This window comes from Leptinotarsa decemlineata, unplaced genomic scaffold (assembly GCF_025532065.1).
Source record: "Leptinotarsa decemlineata unplaced genomic scaffold, Ldec_3_MD MMD2_tig00078370, whole genome shotgun sequence".
In the NCBI taxonomy this organism is placed as follows: domain Eukaryota; kingdom Metazoa; phylum Arthropoda; class Insecta; order Coleoptera; family Chrysomelidae; genus Leptinotarsa; species Leptinotarsa decemlineata.
This window is the reverse complement of record NW_027412729.1, coordinates 34,230-52,664: the sequence shown is the minus strand read 5'-3', so window position 1 is coordinate 52,664 and position 18,435 is coordinate 34,230. Positions and strand designations below refer to the sequence as shown.

The 18,435-nt window shown below is 33.2% G+C and overlaps 1 pseudogene; it reads right to left on the bottom strand.

Annotated features, from left to right (window-relative positions):
- Positions 1-7,023: 7,023 nt before the first annotated feature.
- Positions 7,024-17,480, bottom strand: LOC141487135 (RAD50-interacting protein 1-like; annotated as a pseudogene).
- Positions 17,481-18,435: the final 955 nt, after the last annotated feature.

The window sequence follows — 18,435 nt, the reverse complement described above, 5'->3', positions numbered from 1 at the left end:
ATGATCAGGTCCAAGAGCCTATTCGAGTCATTCAAGATATTATTCCTTTGGTTCATATTCAACAAGTTGATCATATTATAGGGAGCGTGGGACTTGTTATCAAGAGCGGAGGACACATACAAAGTTAGGAGCATTGAAGTCACCAATCAAAGACATTTTTGGTCTGCAAAGTTTTTAGCTGTTCTTAATGATTCATAAAATAGTTCGTAAGTCTCTGTACTTACAGATGGTGAATATAAATAACACACATAAAATGTAGTGTGCTTTAAAAGCATCTACATATAAGCAAATCAATAATGGAAAAATTATTATCAAATAAATCTACATTTACTATTTCACTCTGAATACTGTTTTTATAGCTAGTAAAACACCACCGCCACTTTCTCGAGATACAACATTTAATTTATGGTCTTTTCTGAAACACTGTGAACCTTTCAGAAAAATATTCACTATTGGTTTCTAAACATTCTAGAAGATTGAGTTTCAAACATTTCTAAATGTAACACGTATTCATGATTGAACTCATGACTTTCTGCTAAAAGGTGGTTTGCAAATGTGGAATTGGTCTTGCTATTTATAAAACTACTTTTTCTCTCTAATTCTTTGGGAAATGTTTGGCCAACATACAGTTTTGGGCAAGAGCCACAAGTCAGCTTATACAGGCTGATTCACGGTGGATGGCACATTAGACGTTTCTGGTGAACCAGACAACGGATCACTTTGAAATTTAATGGAGGGCATATTCGGACATTCTCTAGCCAACTAAAATTTTTTCGACAATGCGGTGTTGCCGCTTCTATTAGAAAGCAGTAGCAACTTTGTTTTTCAAATGGAAACTCTGTATATTTATTATTTGGAATCTCCAACAATTGCCGACAACTTTTCTTGATATTTCCCTATACCTATCTGTTACCGTTTTCGAAATAAAAATTAATTTCAATTTTTTTCTTCGAAAATCATGACTTCTAAAAATGCCGATATCTTTTAGTTAAGAAGTACTATGATATCGAAATTTGGTTTGGAGTTAGGTGATACTTGGACACTTCCCACACGTCAGCCTAATCTCCGTTACTTCAATACAGGGTGGTTAAAAAAATACTGTTTTTCGTTTGCTTGAAAAGTTGCTGAATTTGATTATTTTAAATGGAACACCCTGTATATTATTGAAAATTCGGAAAGCTGCTGAAATTTGCTTTTTTTCTATGTATATCATACCTATACCTAAACTAGTCAAGTTTCGGACTTATGAACATTTATTTGTGAAAATGTCCCTTCAGAATGGTATTTCCATTCGGTATTTGGTAAGCAGGCCATGATTACTATTTGACAGTAGCGTTGTGACATTTCTCCTAATAATATCGACAATTTTCGTCACTTCAGAAGTTGCAAATACCTTCAAAACGATGGAATAAAACTATTCAAACGAAGTTCTTATGAATTTGTTTATTATTTTTGGACAGTGTGACAAAATTATCAGCAGAACATGTAGAAAGTTCAATGAAATGTATCCGAATCTACCGCCAATGAACTTCAAGAAATTTATACGAATTCAGAACAATTTCAATGCATTTGGATCAACTTTAAAAGCATCAAGAAACTTGCCTCGACCCGTAACTTTCGAAGACAACCAGATTAATGTCTTAGCATATTTTCACGCATTTCCCGAGTCATCGATAAGAAGTGCTGAAGAAGATTTGGGTATAAAATATTCATCGGTTCAAAGAATCTTGCGAAGACATAAAATGCATGATTATAAATTCACCAAAATTCAAGCAATGAAGCCTCAAGATCCTCAACAGAGAGTAGAATTTTGTGAAATGTTGTTGACACCAATTCAAGAAGATCCACTTTTTTTAAATAAAATTATTTGGACTGATGAATCGAAATTTTCGAGAGAAGGGATTTTCAATAGAAAAAATCGTCATTATTGGTCCAGTGAAAATCCTCACGTCACAAAAGAAGCCGGATTTCAAGAAAAATTTAGTTTTAATGTCTTCTGCATGTTGATGGACAACAAATTGAGGTACGTGATATTACGAGGAGTCATTAACATCCAGAAGCTACCTGAATATTTTGGAGAATACTGTAGACAGTTTCGTGGATAATCTGCCACTCGAAGATTATCGAAACTGTTGGTACCAACTAGACGGAGCTCCTGCACATTGCACAAGAGAAGTGAGCGCAGAACTGATATAGACTATTTGACGATCGGTGGATGAGGCGCTTGGGACCATGGAATTGGCCAGCGAAATCACCCGATCTTAATCCATTAGATTTTTATTTGTGGGGAATGTTTAAAGAAAAAGTTTACAAAATACCGTGCGTTCGAGAGATGAATTGTTAGAAAGGATTGCCCAAACATTTGAAGATTTGGATCCCAATGAAATCAGATCTGCCACCACGAAAGCAGTCAACACCCGCATTTTAAAGTGCTTGGAAGTGAACGGCCAGCGATTCGAACATATTTTGAAATATTCCACATGATTGTTTTACTTTTTTATAATTATTCATATCAATATTTCCAATTTCAAGTTTCTTGGTGCTTTTTTAAAGTTTATCCAAACATATTGAAATTGTTCTGAATTCGTATAAATTTCTTGAGGTTCATTGGCGGTAGATTCGGATACATTTCATTGAACTTTCTACATGTTCTGCTGATAATTTTGTCACACTGTCCAAAAATAATAAACAAATTCATAAGAACTTCGTTTGAATAGTTTTGTTCCATCGTTTTGAAGGTATTTGCAACTTCTGAAGTGACGAAAATGTTGATATTATTAGGAGAATGTCACAACGCTACTGTCAATAGTAATCATGGCCTGCTTACAAATACCGAATGGAAATACCATTCTGAAGGGACATTTTCACAAATAAATGTTCATAAGTCCGAAACTTGACTAGTTAGGTATAGGTATGATATTACATAGAAAAAAAGCAAATTTCAGCAGCTTTCCGAATTTTCAATAATATACAGGGTGTTCCATTTAAAATAATCAAATTTCAGCAACTTTTTCAAGCAAACGAAAAAAACTGTATTTTTTTACCACCCTGTATTGAAGTAACGGAGATTTGGCTGACGTGTGGGAAGTGTCCAAGTATCACCTAACTCCAAACCAAATTTCGTATCATAGTACTTCTTAACTAAAAGATATCGGCATTTTTAGAAGTCATGATTTTCGAAGAAAAAAATTGTAAATTAATTTTTATTTCGAAAACGGTAACAGATAGGTATAGGGAAATATCAAGAAAGTTGTCGGGCAATTGTTGGAGATTCCAAAAATAATATTATATACAGAGTGTTCCATTTGAAAAATCAAAGTTGCTACTGCTTTCTAATAGAAGCGGCAACACCGCATTGTCGAAAATATTTTAGTTGGTAGAGAATGTCCGAATATGCCCTCCATTAAATTTTCAAAGTGATCCGTTGCCTGGTTCACCAGAAACGTCTAATGTGCCATCCACCGTGAATCAGCCTGTATACTATTTGGTGAAAAATCTCGCAAAGTGTTTTCGAAACGTCAGACATAAAACCTGCAAACCACGGCAACAAACCAGGAAAATAGCTTTGACAGAATAGTGGTCTGAAAAGTTTCCGACCTAACAAAGATACAAAACCTTTTTTTCATTTTTTTTTAATTTTTCAAAATAGTCTCTTTTTAAGCCTACACAGTTGTCCTAGCGATGATCCCATATCTTTAGCCGTCCAAATAGTACTCGGCGTTTATATCTGCAAAATAATTGTTCGCGAAGGTGATTGCCTCTTCATTTGATAGAAATATCTGTTCTTCGAGCGCAATTTTTAGATGAGGGAACAAAAAGTTGCTTGGGGCTAGATCTGGCGACTACAGCAGATATTCAAGCAGTTCAAACGTAACTCGTAGATTTTCGCAATGGCAACCGCTGAGGTTTGAGACAGTGCGTTGTCTTGGGGAAACAGGATTTTCTTTTTCTGCAAATGTGGCCGTTTTTCCGCATGTTCTGCCTTCAGCTTGTCAAGTAATGATGCGTAGTATGCTCCTTTTTGAAGATAATCGATTGAAATAACTCCATGACTATCCCAAAAAACAGTCGCTATCACTTTCCAGCAAAAACAGTTTTTGCTTTTTTTGGAGCCGGTTTCCCTTTTGCAGTCCACTGTTTGGGCTGTATTTTGTTTTGGGCGTATAATGATGTATCCAATATTCATCCACAGTGGTTAATCGGCGCCAACAGAGCGTTGGAAATGTTGATTTGAACACGTTTTTGACTAACGTAGGCAGAATGCCAGTATAGATTCCGAAAAGGTAGAAACACTGAAATGGCGATACTAGATCATAACAACAAAATAACAACTTTTGAAAAACTAGAGTGTACAGAAATAACTTTTTGTGATCTAAGCAAAGCATTTGATTGTGTATCACATATAATTCTCTTCTTAATTAAAATATATAATTTTTCTGACAACAGTATACAGTTGATCAACTCATACTTGGAAAATCGATTTCAAACTGTAAAAGTGGGCAATTCTCTATCAACAACAAAAAAAAATACTATGGTGTACCGCAAGGATCTATTTTGGGACTCTATTATTCATAATTTTCATTTATGACCTACCATATCGGGAGAAAACGATATCATATATTTTATATGTAGACGATACTACAATCCAAACAAACGCTAAAACAGCATATTTTTTCTTGTATGAATCCATTATTTCTTATGGTATTGTCGCTGGGATATGCTACAGACTGTGATAGAATATTCCGACACCAACCGAAAGAAATTAGAATATTAGACAATATCGACTACAGAGATAAATGTCGAAATTCATTCATTACATTAAAAATACCAACCTTTCCTTCTCTCTATATCACGGAAATTTAATATACTTGAAAATTAATCTATCTCAATATGAAGTTTTGAAAATGTACACGACCACAACACTAGGCATAAAAATGATTTGAGTACAACTACTGCCGCTTAAAAAGATGTCAAAATGGACCAAATTTTTGGGCTGTGAAACTTCACAAAAAATTACCACAAAAAATAAGATATGCTAATAAAAAACGCCTTCTTCAGCCCAAAGGATTCCTGCACTGTGATATAAGTTCTTTAACCATATAGATATCTGTCGTTGTTTTATAATACCGAATTTTAAATTTTACTGCTTTGTTTTTAAATGTGCTCGTCGACATAACTTAGATATACTTATAAGATATAAATATGTTTTATTAAAAAACCTTTTTCTTTGAATTGTAAGCATCTATTGTTTATGTGAATATTATTAGATGCCTGACATATGCTAATTTTATTAATATATATGTATTGACTTGTGTAAATACTAATGAATGTATAAAAACCCAATAAATTATCTATCTAAATGCGGCACCAACGCGCGGACCGCTTTCTCATGCCTAAATATTGATGTAATATGTGACGTCTATTTGACATGTTTTATAACCTCTGCGGTCGTCTAGTATCATTTGCTGAACTTTGGCGATATTTTCGTCAGTAGTTGCAGTTTTTGGACGTCAAAAATGTTCATATTCTCCCAAACTCTTACCGCCACGTTCAAATTCAGTTGCCCAAAAATTTCACTGTGGTAAATGATGCTGCAGACTCCTCATATACAAAATCCAACTCATCTTTGATTTGCGTAGGTATATTGCTTTTCAAAAACAAATATTTAATGACAGCTTGATACTCGAGTTTGTTCATAATAATTTATTGAAACAAAATTACAATTTTGTTCAACTGGCTATCGACGAAGTCCTTCCGCACGTGTAGTAAAATTGCTTTGAAATAACATGGCTTATTTTACAATAAAAAAAAAATTATATGGATATAAAAAAAAAGAAAATATTATTTGGATATAAAAATGAACAAACAAAACTATTTCATTGATAAGTTGTGTTAATTTTTCTAACAGTGTTTCTGTTGGGTGTCGATGTCGTACTCTTGCATGGGGGTTTCTTGTCACAGCATACTTTCTAATGATTTCTACATTGTCATCTTTTCTAGCAAACTTCTGAGTAAGTGACGGTAGTCTGTCCTCGTTAGGGATAATACCAGTGAGTTGGTGCAGCAGAGGGTTTGGAGGGTTGTGTTTGAGGTTATTGGAATGCCTTTATCTTGTTATTTTCCTTATAGCCGTTGTTTCAGATACTTTAAGTGTTTTCAAGGCCTTTGTTTGATATTGAGAAACAGTGGGTGCGAGTATTCAATAAGTGGACGACAGATTAATTTATATATTCGGCTTGCTGTTGATATGTTTGCACCAGCTCTCGGGTTTGTCAAACTTGTGAAATATGCGGCTCTTGCAATCACTTTCTTTTTTTTGTTATTGACATGGCTGTTGAAATTTAGTCTGGAATCAAGCGTAACACCTAGGTAATCAACTGTCGATTTGGCATGTAAGATATGTTGGAAAACGTTGATTGTTGGAGAAGTTGCGGAATTTCGATGATTTAATATGATGAACTGAGACTTAGATGGGTTTGGCTGGAGCCTCCATTTATTGTTATTTGTTATCGTTGCAAGATGTTCCAAATTGTTAATAACTTTGTCTAGCTTTTAGAGCAGTGTCATCTGCATACTGGAGAATATATGCTTCATGCCTGAAGTGGTTGATATTCCCTTGTTGGTGATGATAAATATCAGAGCTGTATAAGTTATATAACAATGGTGAGAGCGGTGACCCTGTGGAACTCCCTGTTCTGGGATAAATTCGTCTGAAAAACGAGTTTGCCATTTTCATAAAAACACTCACATCAAATCACTCAAAAAGACTGTTACATAATAACTGCGCGTCCAAAATGAGTGAAACTTTGGTAACAGTCATCAGATGAACAACGAAAATCACTAGCTTCTATCTTCATGTTGAGGTCGGAAACTTTTCAGACCACACAAGTATTATCAAAATGTGTTATTTGATAAGCAGTTTAGAAGTCTTTACCTTTCTCTTCGATAGCTTTTACTCCTACTTTTAACCTCAGCAATAACTGTTTCAGCTAACGTATGGAGAAGATCCTTTCTCATATGCCTATAGAGAGACAGGGTTTCTGCAAATACTGTGTCCGTGTCTACATCGGTAAAGGGACTCTCATCAAAATCAGCTAAAGTAGGACTAGGAGGGTGTTTCGCTGTCTCTAGTTGGCTTTTGTAGTAATACAAATTCAAATAATGCTGAAAAAAATATTAACTTTTTGCCTGATAGTTAACTAGCATGAAACCAGTATACTAGTATTTGTGCCCATTACAAAGAAAGGTAAGCAAAGAGAAAATTGATAAAAAAGTCTTGTAGTTTTTATCCTTACCTTGTTTATAAAAAATAATCAGGCAAATTTGTTTTAATAAATACTTACTAACATAGTTCCCAATCAACTAAGACTTTTTCTATGTAGTAAATACTATTAGTGATACTTGGTATCTTAGATTCAATAATGCTTCCCTCTTCTGCATTAACTAGTTGCAATAATCTAACCCTGAAATCGTCCAATAGTTCCAGCTGCAGCTCTAAAAATTGCAGTCTATGACCTGGCTGAGATAAAGATTCATATCTTTCCGTTATAGTTTGCAACAAAGTTATGAAGGCATCAGCGCAGGTGGTTATCTTCAAATCTTCAACATCAGACGTGAGAGGTTCAAATGCATCTAAGGAATTTGGGGGAAGCATGGCATCCATTTTATCGATTGCATCTAAAAAAAAATGATTCTCTATTTTTCGATTTGAATTTTTTATCCTTTCTATAGTGGATAGTCTAACTTAATATAATTATGTTTTCATTCTCCAAAGTTATTCTAGAAACTGTTAATTCTGCAAGTACTAGTTATTTGTTAATCCATTTGAATTTCTACCATATGAATTTGTGCAATGTGTGTGAAGCAAAATTTTAGATTCAAGTTTTATGGAAAAATATTTCCAATGAACTGACTGCAGAATGCAAAAAATAAGTCCTCCAATCCTGTTCAAAAATGCATCACAACTATAATAAGTCACCTTTGACTTATTTTTGAAGTGGAAGTATCCCTGAGTTCTTTAGGTGTGAACTGGGGAATGAAATCGTGCTTCACAGAAATACTGAAATCTGCATGAATACCAAATGTTTTGAGATTGTATAGACTATAACTTGAAATTTGAAAACTATATATTGCAAATAAATAAAAAGTTGACTTCTGAGTGTTCCGCTGTTAGGCTGGTACCTAGTGAACTGAGATCCTCAGCTGCAAAAGCTGTTTATCATGCCTCGATAGAGTCCCATCTGAGATATGACATTCTAGTCTGAGGATTTGCAAACAAAAGCGTCATGTTTAAAAAATCTGTTTAAAATCTGTTTTTCCGTTAACCAGCTGTCGCACCCCTACGAACGACAACCCTCAGAAGTCGAAACTTGTGCGAGCCAAGGATTAACGAGGTCTTACCTTTAAACGTGTGATTCCTAACACATTCCTAACATCATTTACATGATAAACGTAAGAGATATAAATAATTATAAGGATTTTGAGAAGGCTGCTCAATTTATATTATATGAATAACCTTATTATGGTAAGGAGGAGTTCCACACCGATCATTTCAATTGAACAATTTGTGACATTGACATAATTGACCAATACTTGATGAAAATCTATAATTTACTAAGTAAAACTCAACAATTTGTAATATCCCTCAGTTCCACTTTCAAATTTCGACCTGTTAATTCAGAACTTATTGTATACATTTTCAACATTTTCATTTATTTATCTGCAATGTGTATTGTCCTTATACTTACACTACACTTTTACTAATACCTATCATATTTTTTAAGGACAAAACACAAGCAGTACAGGAAAATCCTTAAGGCGCTCTAAGAGCGGTACCTGTGCGAAAGTAGCGATTCACATTGGATTTGAATCGCTGGAAGTTAAATCCATTCGAAAAAACGCTATCATTGTACTCACATTTTTTTTCCATGGCAATCCATTTAACAAACACTGGTGCCTGTGTGAGTACAGCTAGAATACTTGGCTGATTTGAAGGATACTCATATGTTTCTCTCAATTCTCTGTCAAAACCAAGCGCTTCATCAATTGAATGAGAAAATGTAAAATCATCAAACTGTAAATTAGGTAAATCAGATGTAATTTTTCTACCGCCAGTTGTACAAGCCCTCTGATCAACTCTAACTGAAAAATAAAGATTTTGTATATTTTTTTTGCTCAATTCCATTGTGATTTCGAAAATTTCTCAAATGGAAATTAACAGGTGATTTTTTTTGTATTTCACCCGTATCTGAAATGATTTTATTGAGAAATACTGATTGCTGCACCCAATGTTTACAACATCTGAAGTTCCTTGAGGATCGCATATAGGCCTAATAATCTTCATTATGGTTATTAACGATGTGGCAGACATACACAGTTATCATTTAATGTTCAGGTGATCATAGGGTAGTTGACGAGTTTGTGATGCAGAATTATTACAGCTAGACTTGAGCAACTTATCTCGTTGGTGTGTTACTGAATAACATTCCAAGAATTGTGAATCCTATTGAATATTCTCATGAAATCAAAAAATATTAATGTGCCTCAGACCAATTACGTTAAGAAACTTGGGAGTGTAGTTTAACATTAAGGTAACCTTTAAAGGTCTTATGATCACAACTGAGATTTGTTCCAACGATCTAAATAGAAGTTTTCTGTATTTACTATATTGTTCTTTGGTACGCTCAGTTTTAGAATGTAATCGTGGAATATGGGAGTCCTCTACATCAGACAGAAATTACGAGCAATGAGAAAGTGCAAAACAAGTTTCTGAGGTCATATGCATTTGACCTAGGGCATCAGAGGACTGACTATGAGTACACTGATATTCTACTCTTTTTGAATACACCTACTTCAAAGCAACTTGAAATTTTTGAATAAAACCATAAACGGTAACATTCCATGGTACTAGTTATCATTAAAATGATATTTAATATTTAATATAATCATATTATACAAAAGCACTGTAACAATAGGATTCTCAAAATCATATACAATTTTTATACAATTTATACAATTGAAGATGATAACAATACATAAATATGATAAATATGATTATATTACATATATACACGTATATATACATACACATATTACCATACATTTTTTACTAGGAAATATACTATACTATTATAGTTCAGCAAGTTAATCGAGGATTTGGTTAGCTATACTTATTTCTGATTACATTACTGAGTTTGGCACCTAAGTGATTGAACACTTGTATTGTGCAACTCTATTATATATGCGGATTTCAAATAAGTCTTGTAATAAAATGGCTTAGGAATAATATTAAAACATAATGAAAACTTCATAAGCGTATGTCAGCAATGAAGTGTAAATGTTGCATTAATTTATTTATTCAGTATTTTTAGAAAGGTGTAATAATTATGAAAAATATTTTTTTTTGATAGAACACTGAATTTCTTGAATTTTTTTTTCTTTTTATACTGGATGGAAGAAGGTTGAATGCTTTAGGTAAAGTATATATTAAACATCTATGAACAATATTTTTGTTGTAGTTGGGAATTCTTAAGTGATGGTTTGTAGTACTTCTGGTTGTATAGTTATGTGAAGGATAGTTCTGATATTGCTTGTATTTGTAGGCATTATACATAGGCTATGAAAATATAGAGATCTTATGTCACCAACGTCTTCATTATAAAGTAGTGTTGTCTGATAACGTTTTGTTTTCCTATATATTATTTTTAATATATAATTTTGAGTGACATTTAGTTTTTGTAGAGCATTTTTGTACATTCCTCCCATACTAGAATACCATAACGAAAGAGTGATTCGGCCAGTGATTTGTAAATTAATAAAAGGAGATTTTTAGAGAGGATATCTCGTAGTTGATAAAATTTATATATAAGCTTCCTCACTTTATTTGTTAGATAGTCAATATGGTTACTCCATTTTAAGTTTTTATCTATTTAACCCCTAAGTACTTGATTTCTTTCAACTCTGTGATTTCCTCCTTGATGTTCTTAATTTTTATACTACTGAAGGAGGGTCTATTAACATCTGTTGTTGAGAATGCAATATAGTGTGTTTTCTTGACATTCAGGGATAATTGGTACTTATCCAACCAGTTTTTGGCAATTTCCATATCTCTTTGCAGAAAATCTTTTGTCTCAGTCCATGTATTGCCATTAAACAACATGACGGTATCATCCGCATACGATATTACTTTTGCATTTGTTGATGAAGATAAGAATGCGTTGATATATGTTAAAAAGAGAATAGGTCCAAGTACTGTGCCCTGAGGTACTCCTATTTTTATCGTTCTTGGATCACTTAAGGTGTCATTCAGTTTAACTATTTGTGTTCTATCTGAGAGATAACTGCGAAAGACATTCAATACTGTCCCTTGTACTCCATAACATTCCAGTATATGGAGGAGCTTTTCATGATTCACGGTATCAAATGCTTTCGCTAAGTCAAGAAACACTGCGATACATTTCTTATTAGCATCTAATTTTTCAGTTACTTCTGTTATGACCGAGCACATTGCATCAGTGGTAGACTTACCATTTCTAAATCCAAACTGCTGTCGGTGGATTATATCGTTTGAGTCTAGAAAGTGTATTAACGATCTTTCAAACATTTTTCCAAAATTATTGATAACACTAATGGGTCTGTAGTTACATATATCAGTTTTATCCCCAGATTTATATATGGGTGATACAACTGATGATTTAAATTGCACTGGAACGATGTTTGTTTGGAATATGAGATTGAATATGAATCCATTTATTTGATTCATCCATGTTCTCTTTCAGAAGATAGAAGAAACATATCACCCTACTTTAAAGAAACTGCTGATTATTATCAATAATTAATCAATATTCATGTATTTTAGGATTTCTAGATGGTATTCAATTGTATTTTTTTTCTGACATTATTTTTACAATGATAGTATCTGTCCATTTTCCTATTATATATAAACGACATACCATAAAGACTACCGAGGTTATTCTGATCATTTTGTAGACCTACTAGAAGCCGTTAAAGACTTTGTCGATGTGACAAAATATAAAATGTAGATCAATAACACTGGAGTTTTTTCCCAACACCAAACCGTTATTTTAACACCTCGACACCAAGTAATCATCTTCAAGAGGAAGATTAAACTAAACAATGTTATCCTTATTTATACCATAGATACATCTTCTAGGTACCTGTGTCTCGAGTGTCTTAAATTAATTTCACAATATGCCTTATATACTAGCCTTGAATAAATTTTACAATGTGTCCTTATGTAATTTACCTTGGCGTTGGTATAATGAAGTCCCAGCTTCTCTAGCACAGGTTGTATATACTTATCTACAAAATCTCTATGATCTCTTACCCAAGTCAAGATTTGTGTAAAATACCTTAAAAAGAGATGAACTTGAATAAATGTGTCGAATGAAATTGACATAACAGTGATATTACCATTCCGGCTTATCCAACCTATTGGTCTGTCTTGCTCCATAAAAATGGTAAATGAACCTCTTCCTCAAAGGTTGGACCAAAAAATGTATAGGTAAACATAAAGGAGGAAAGTCTGATAGTAATCCCGATGTTACAATCGGTGTGCTACTCTCACTTGGTAATTCTATTTGTAGCAAATATTCTGTTAATGTTTGTAGTTTCTGAATAAGATGTGGTAAGGGAATGACAAGGGAAAAATTCGCACTCACAAATGGCCACTTTATTGCAGCTAAAACCTCTCCAAAATCTCTAAAATAAAATCGTTGAGAACCATTAATATCTTCAGACGTAAAATTTAACTGGATCATTTGAGTGATTTATTTGTTAGGTTACTACAACATTTTTTATTCTTTGCTCAACATGTAGAAGAATAACATTGCATGTATGAAAGAACTATTGGATATTATGAAAAAACCTATATTATCTCAAGGAGTTTTTTCAAGAACACATTAAGTTGTAAGAACAAATTTCACTGGTACTGTTGATTTGCTTGAGCTCAGTAATATACTTTTCTAATGTGTACTATGCATTGGAAGGCATACTCTCCATTCATAACAATGGTTTATTATTTCGAAAATGAAAATCTCTGGGGACAAATAAAGTTTGAAAGGAGAGATATATACCATGCAAAAAGACTATTAAAAAGAAATTTTGATGAAATATAAGAACTACCTTATTAGATTGATGAACTTTGTACTTAAAAATAATAATTACTTGAAAATGATCTAATGAACAGAAAACCGATCGTAACAAATAATTAATGTACTATAAATTAGATAAAAGTTATTTTCTTTATTCTATATTTATAAGAATTACAACACATTTATTTTTTGAAACTGATGCCATCAGCAGAATCACTACATAAATTCAGAGTAGTGGCACCGGGGAAGGGGGCTTTCTAAACAAGAAAAGAATGTCAGGGGTGCAAACGCGTTAACCAAAAATAATATCAGTCATTCATTAATTTTTAGTCATGACTAAATAGATCATCCTACAGATTCAAAGAATAATTTTAACATCTGGTTATTTCTTCATATATATTTGTTTTTGTAAATTTAGTAATCTTAAGCTCTGCAGCAGGAATCACATTGTACCTATGACCTAAGACGCTATAGCAAAATCCTTATTAACATTTATTCAATTGAAAAAAAAAAATAATGCAGTCAAAAGAACCCTATAAAAATTAATAATACAGAGTGAAATTTTAAATTTATACACTATTGCAATACTTACTTAGCGAGTTTTTCTTTTAGAATATCATGCCAATAATGTATGTTTTCTTTTAAATGATCTTTCAAGTGGACACCGTCAAATTTTGTTAAGTTTCTACTTATTTCAGTTAAATTTGCAAAAAGTGTTGCACATTTTTCATCATCAGCTCTTCCTGCTTCTCTCTGTAGAGCTTCGCTGAAAATTGAAAACACGAAGCATTCTTTTATAGCAGCTAGAATGTATTAGGCGGGAGAAATTTATATTGCAGCAACCTGCTTGGTTAAAAACACATCCCTATGAGCGTACACTGGTGCAAAGAATATCAATTTGAAGCCTCAACATACTGGCCTTGAACGACTGTGGAAGGTACTAAAATCTTTAGTATGGAGCTATAAAGAGTATTAGAAACACAAATGGGAAAATCTTCACTAGGGTTACTTACTGGATACTGTCCATTTAGAGGACATCAGAACATATGGAGCTGTATACTGGAGACCTTAGCTACTGGCAGTTCAACAAAGAGACAGAAACATTTCGTCAACTTTAAGCAAGTGAGAGGCACCGAATCACAGGTCAGCAATTTATGTGCAATCCAAATAATTTTCGAAAGAATATCATGACAGACATTTAGTAAAGAACATGCACAAACTAGATAGATAGACGTATCTGATCATGTTATGAGTAAATTACATTTATGTGTTCTAAAACAAAAACTCATTAATACCGTTTATTGTATGATTTTCACTATAGTGAAAGTCATATATTAAACGGTATTAATGAGTTTTAACCCATTAACGCCTAGCGTTAAGGTATGGTCACAAGTGTTTAAGCTTCCTGTAAAGGGTGCTGCGACTCTATTTTTTGGCCAGGTGGAGAGATGGCGCTGTGAGTCTCTTAAAAATAGTTCAAGTGTTGATTAGTTCATAACAGGTATAGACGACATTTGTACTAGGTGTTTTTGCTATTGTGTAAAAGTGCTATGGAGACAACCTTTGTGTAAGTATATACTTCGAGTTTTTTTATAAAACCGTTTCTAACTTTATTAGCTAATGAAAATTAATATCAAATATTGTATTAAGTTATTTTTCCATCAAAAATTGAGTTATGTTATATTAGCTACAGATGTATACATCAGCCTGTTACTGTATGGTAACGCTAGGCAGTACACTTACACTAGCGATTTTTTTCAAATTGTTTTTTTTGTTATAGAAAGGGTTTCTCAGTTCAAGATGCCCTACAGATAGCTTATAGTGATAATATAGACGAAATATTTATTGAACCACCCGATCCGGACGTTTTGACAGACGTAGACTCAGGGGATGAAGATGGTAGTGGATTTATTGACAATTTATTTGGCAGACAACTTAGAGCTCAATGCGAAATAAAACTCCTGGACAACACCAGAGTTGGTGGGTGCAGTTCTGATGATGTGTCGCGAAGTTTTGGATCACTTCATGCTTCACCAAAACATAGGTCTCCTTCGTCATCACAAAACAAAGTACCTTCGATAACACAAATTACTGTTGATGTAGAGGATTTTGACTGGGTCCAAGGCGATTTGCAATCAAATCACCAAATTTTTCCAACATGTGACTTCAAGCCATATCAACATTTAAGTCCTGTGGAATTATTAGAATTGTTTATCGATGACGACATAATACAAATGATGATCGAGGAAACGTCTAGGTATGCCTTATTCAAAAAACTTTCCCGATCCTAAAGTATCTGTAGAAGAAATGAAATGCTACATTGGCATACTTATTATTAGTGAGTATAATGATTTACCAGGAAAAAGGTTTTACTGGGACTCGAATAATGACATGAGAAATGAACTGGTTTACATGTCTATGTGCAGGGACCGATTTTTGCAAATTTCACGTTTTATTCATTTCGCTGATAATAATAACCAGAGCTGTCTGAAAAAAGTGTGGAAAATGCGTCCACTAATGGACAAGATTAAGGAAAAATGTTTAGCTTATTTTGAGCCTGAAGAGCATCTATGTTATGACGAATCAATGATTCGATATTTTGGAAAACACAGCTGCAAGCAGTTTATCCGAGGTAAACCAGTTCGTTTCGGCTATAAAATGTGGTGTATGAATACGGCTTCTGGTTACCTCATCAACTTTGAAATGTATCAGGGAAATAACCCCCGCCGCTCTCCTGAATATGAATTATTATTCGGTAAAGCATCAGCGCCCATGGTGAAAATGCTAGAAGAAATAGAAAGAGTAAAAGGTTTCCAACCATAAAAACTCTATTTTGACAACTTATTTACAGGTGTAAAGCTCCTTAAATATTTACGAGATAAACGGTATCAAGGTACTGGAACTGTGCGTGAAAATAGATTGCCTAAGGGATGCTCTCTTACAGGAAAGAAGACCTTTAAGAAAAAACCGAGAGGTACTATCGAATCTATTCTTGATAAGGGAAATGGGATTTCATATGTTCACTGGGCTGATAATGTAGTTGTCACTTTGGCATCAAACATGTTTTGGAGTACAACCAATGGGATCTGTGCGCCGATATTCAAGCGCCGAGAAAAAATTAGTTTAAATGCCTCAGCCATTTGTGATTGGAACTTATTATTCTTATATGGGTGGCGTTTGACCTTATGGATGAGAATATATCAAGATACCGCATTGGTATGAGGGGTAAAAAGTGGTGGTGGAGCATATTTACGTGGCTAATGGATGCATGTGTGCAGAATGCTTGGCAACTCCACAAGAAATCTGGAGGGACTCTTCCGCAACTGGAGTTTAGAAGGGAAATTGCGAAATATTATTTGAACTTTTTCGGAGATCCACCAAAAGGTCCTGGTAAAGTTTCCACATGTTCAAGCTCAGTTTCCTTGAACAGGGTATCGGATGATATGCGTTATGATAAAAGGGATCATTTGGTTATTCGAGTTCGACAAAACAAACGGCGACGTTGTGCCGAAAGGGCTGTTCCGCAGTGTGGAGAACAATGTGCAAAAAATGCGAAGTGGGTGTTTGTATTGATTGTTTTTCTATATTTCATAAGAAGTAGATGTTAGGCTAAAATAACAGTTTTTGTTTTTTACTTAAAATAAATGACACTTAATAATTGTTCGTATTTTTTCTTCAAGTATTATAAATAGGTAGTTAAACCGCCCAGTGTTACCATATGGTCACATCTAATTTTGGCTACAGTAATAAAAATAAAAATTGCTGTTAATTCCTTACATTGCATCCTGAAAACCTAAAAATACTTCAGTTTACTTGAAAATGGTTTAAAAATTTGTAGTAGAAATCAGACGAAAGATATTTTTTTATTCTATATTCGAAAATGGGAGCAAGAAACATTCGGTTAAATCATTTGGAACTCATTCCAAAAACAATTAAATTTTCCAAAATATCAAAAGTACTTCAAATTCAAGATAAATGAAAGTTTATCTATTCTGATGATTACAAATATATATACCTTGCATCACACAAACATACCTTGTAACATTAGATATAGTAACTACAAAATAAAATAGAAATTTTTCTCAAAATTACCCTACTATAGCTTACCTTAGGCCTTCAATATGTTGTAGGACTCTCATTATTGTAAAGTACATTGCAATCTGGTTAATTTGTCAAAGTATCTTTTAATATTTCTTCTAACTTCTTCAACAGCTTCCAAATCTTCCTTTATTAACAACATTATATCTTTAGATCTAGTTATGACATCTTCAGCTTTTTCAACAACTTTCTCAGCATCCTTAATTGTTTTACCAATTATACATTCAGTATTGGAAATTTCAATCTAAAATTGAAAGTTTACTAGCTTGTTTCACTTAAGGTATGTTCTATTCTGTTGTTGACAAAAACTCATACAACCACTAAATCATTTTTAATGAAGGTCACTAATTGAAATAGAAATTCAACTTTGAGAATTGCTCTTTTTTATGGTTTTTCATGAATATCTAGTTGAAATGAAAAAAAAAAGATAGCAAGTGCTCATGAATATGTTGATTTTAACTATTGAACCAGCAGTTGGATGATTTTCAATAGTATGGAACCAATTATGGGACAGGTTTCATTTGAAAGTATGGATCTTGATATTTATTAGAAGAATTGTTTAAAAATCAATATGGATTCAGGAGAGAAAAACAACATAACAATTTGTGAAATTTAAAAGAGCTGAAGATGGTGTTTATTCCTCAACATCTTGAAGGTGTTTACTAAAATATTGCATTGTTTGTTTTTTCTCTTTAATTTTACAATATATTATTTAATGACGAGATGTCCTAATCTATTAAATTATGCTTTTTTGTTACCCAGCTATTTCACTCCTATGAATGACAACTCTCAGAGGTCGAAACATGTGCGAGCTACGGATTCATGAGGTCTTATCTTTCACCGTGCGATTCCTATTAAGTAAATAGACTCAAATATTTTTGGTTCCTACCTGGTTTCTGAATTGAATTTTTTTCTCTAAAAAAATCATTTCGTAACTTGGTACATTTTTGAATATCCAATAACTCATCTCCATATTTTTCGTTCAACTCTTCAATAACTTTTCGTTTAATCTCAGTTGAAAATAACATTTTTTTTGGTATAGTAGTGAGTTGGCATAACCTGTAATAGAATGAAAAATTAATGTGATAATATTTGTTACAATTAGTACGTACCACTCATTGGGACACCAAATTTTTCAATATTTTTTTTCTAGAAAATACTGAAAAAGCGACAACCTCCTAAAATATTTAGTTTGTACCTAATGACATTTATTTGAACCTTAAAT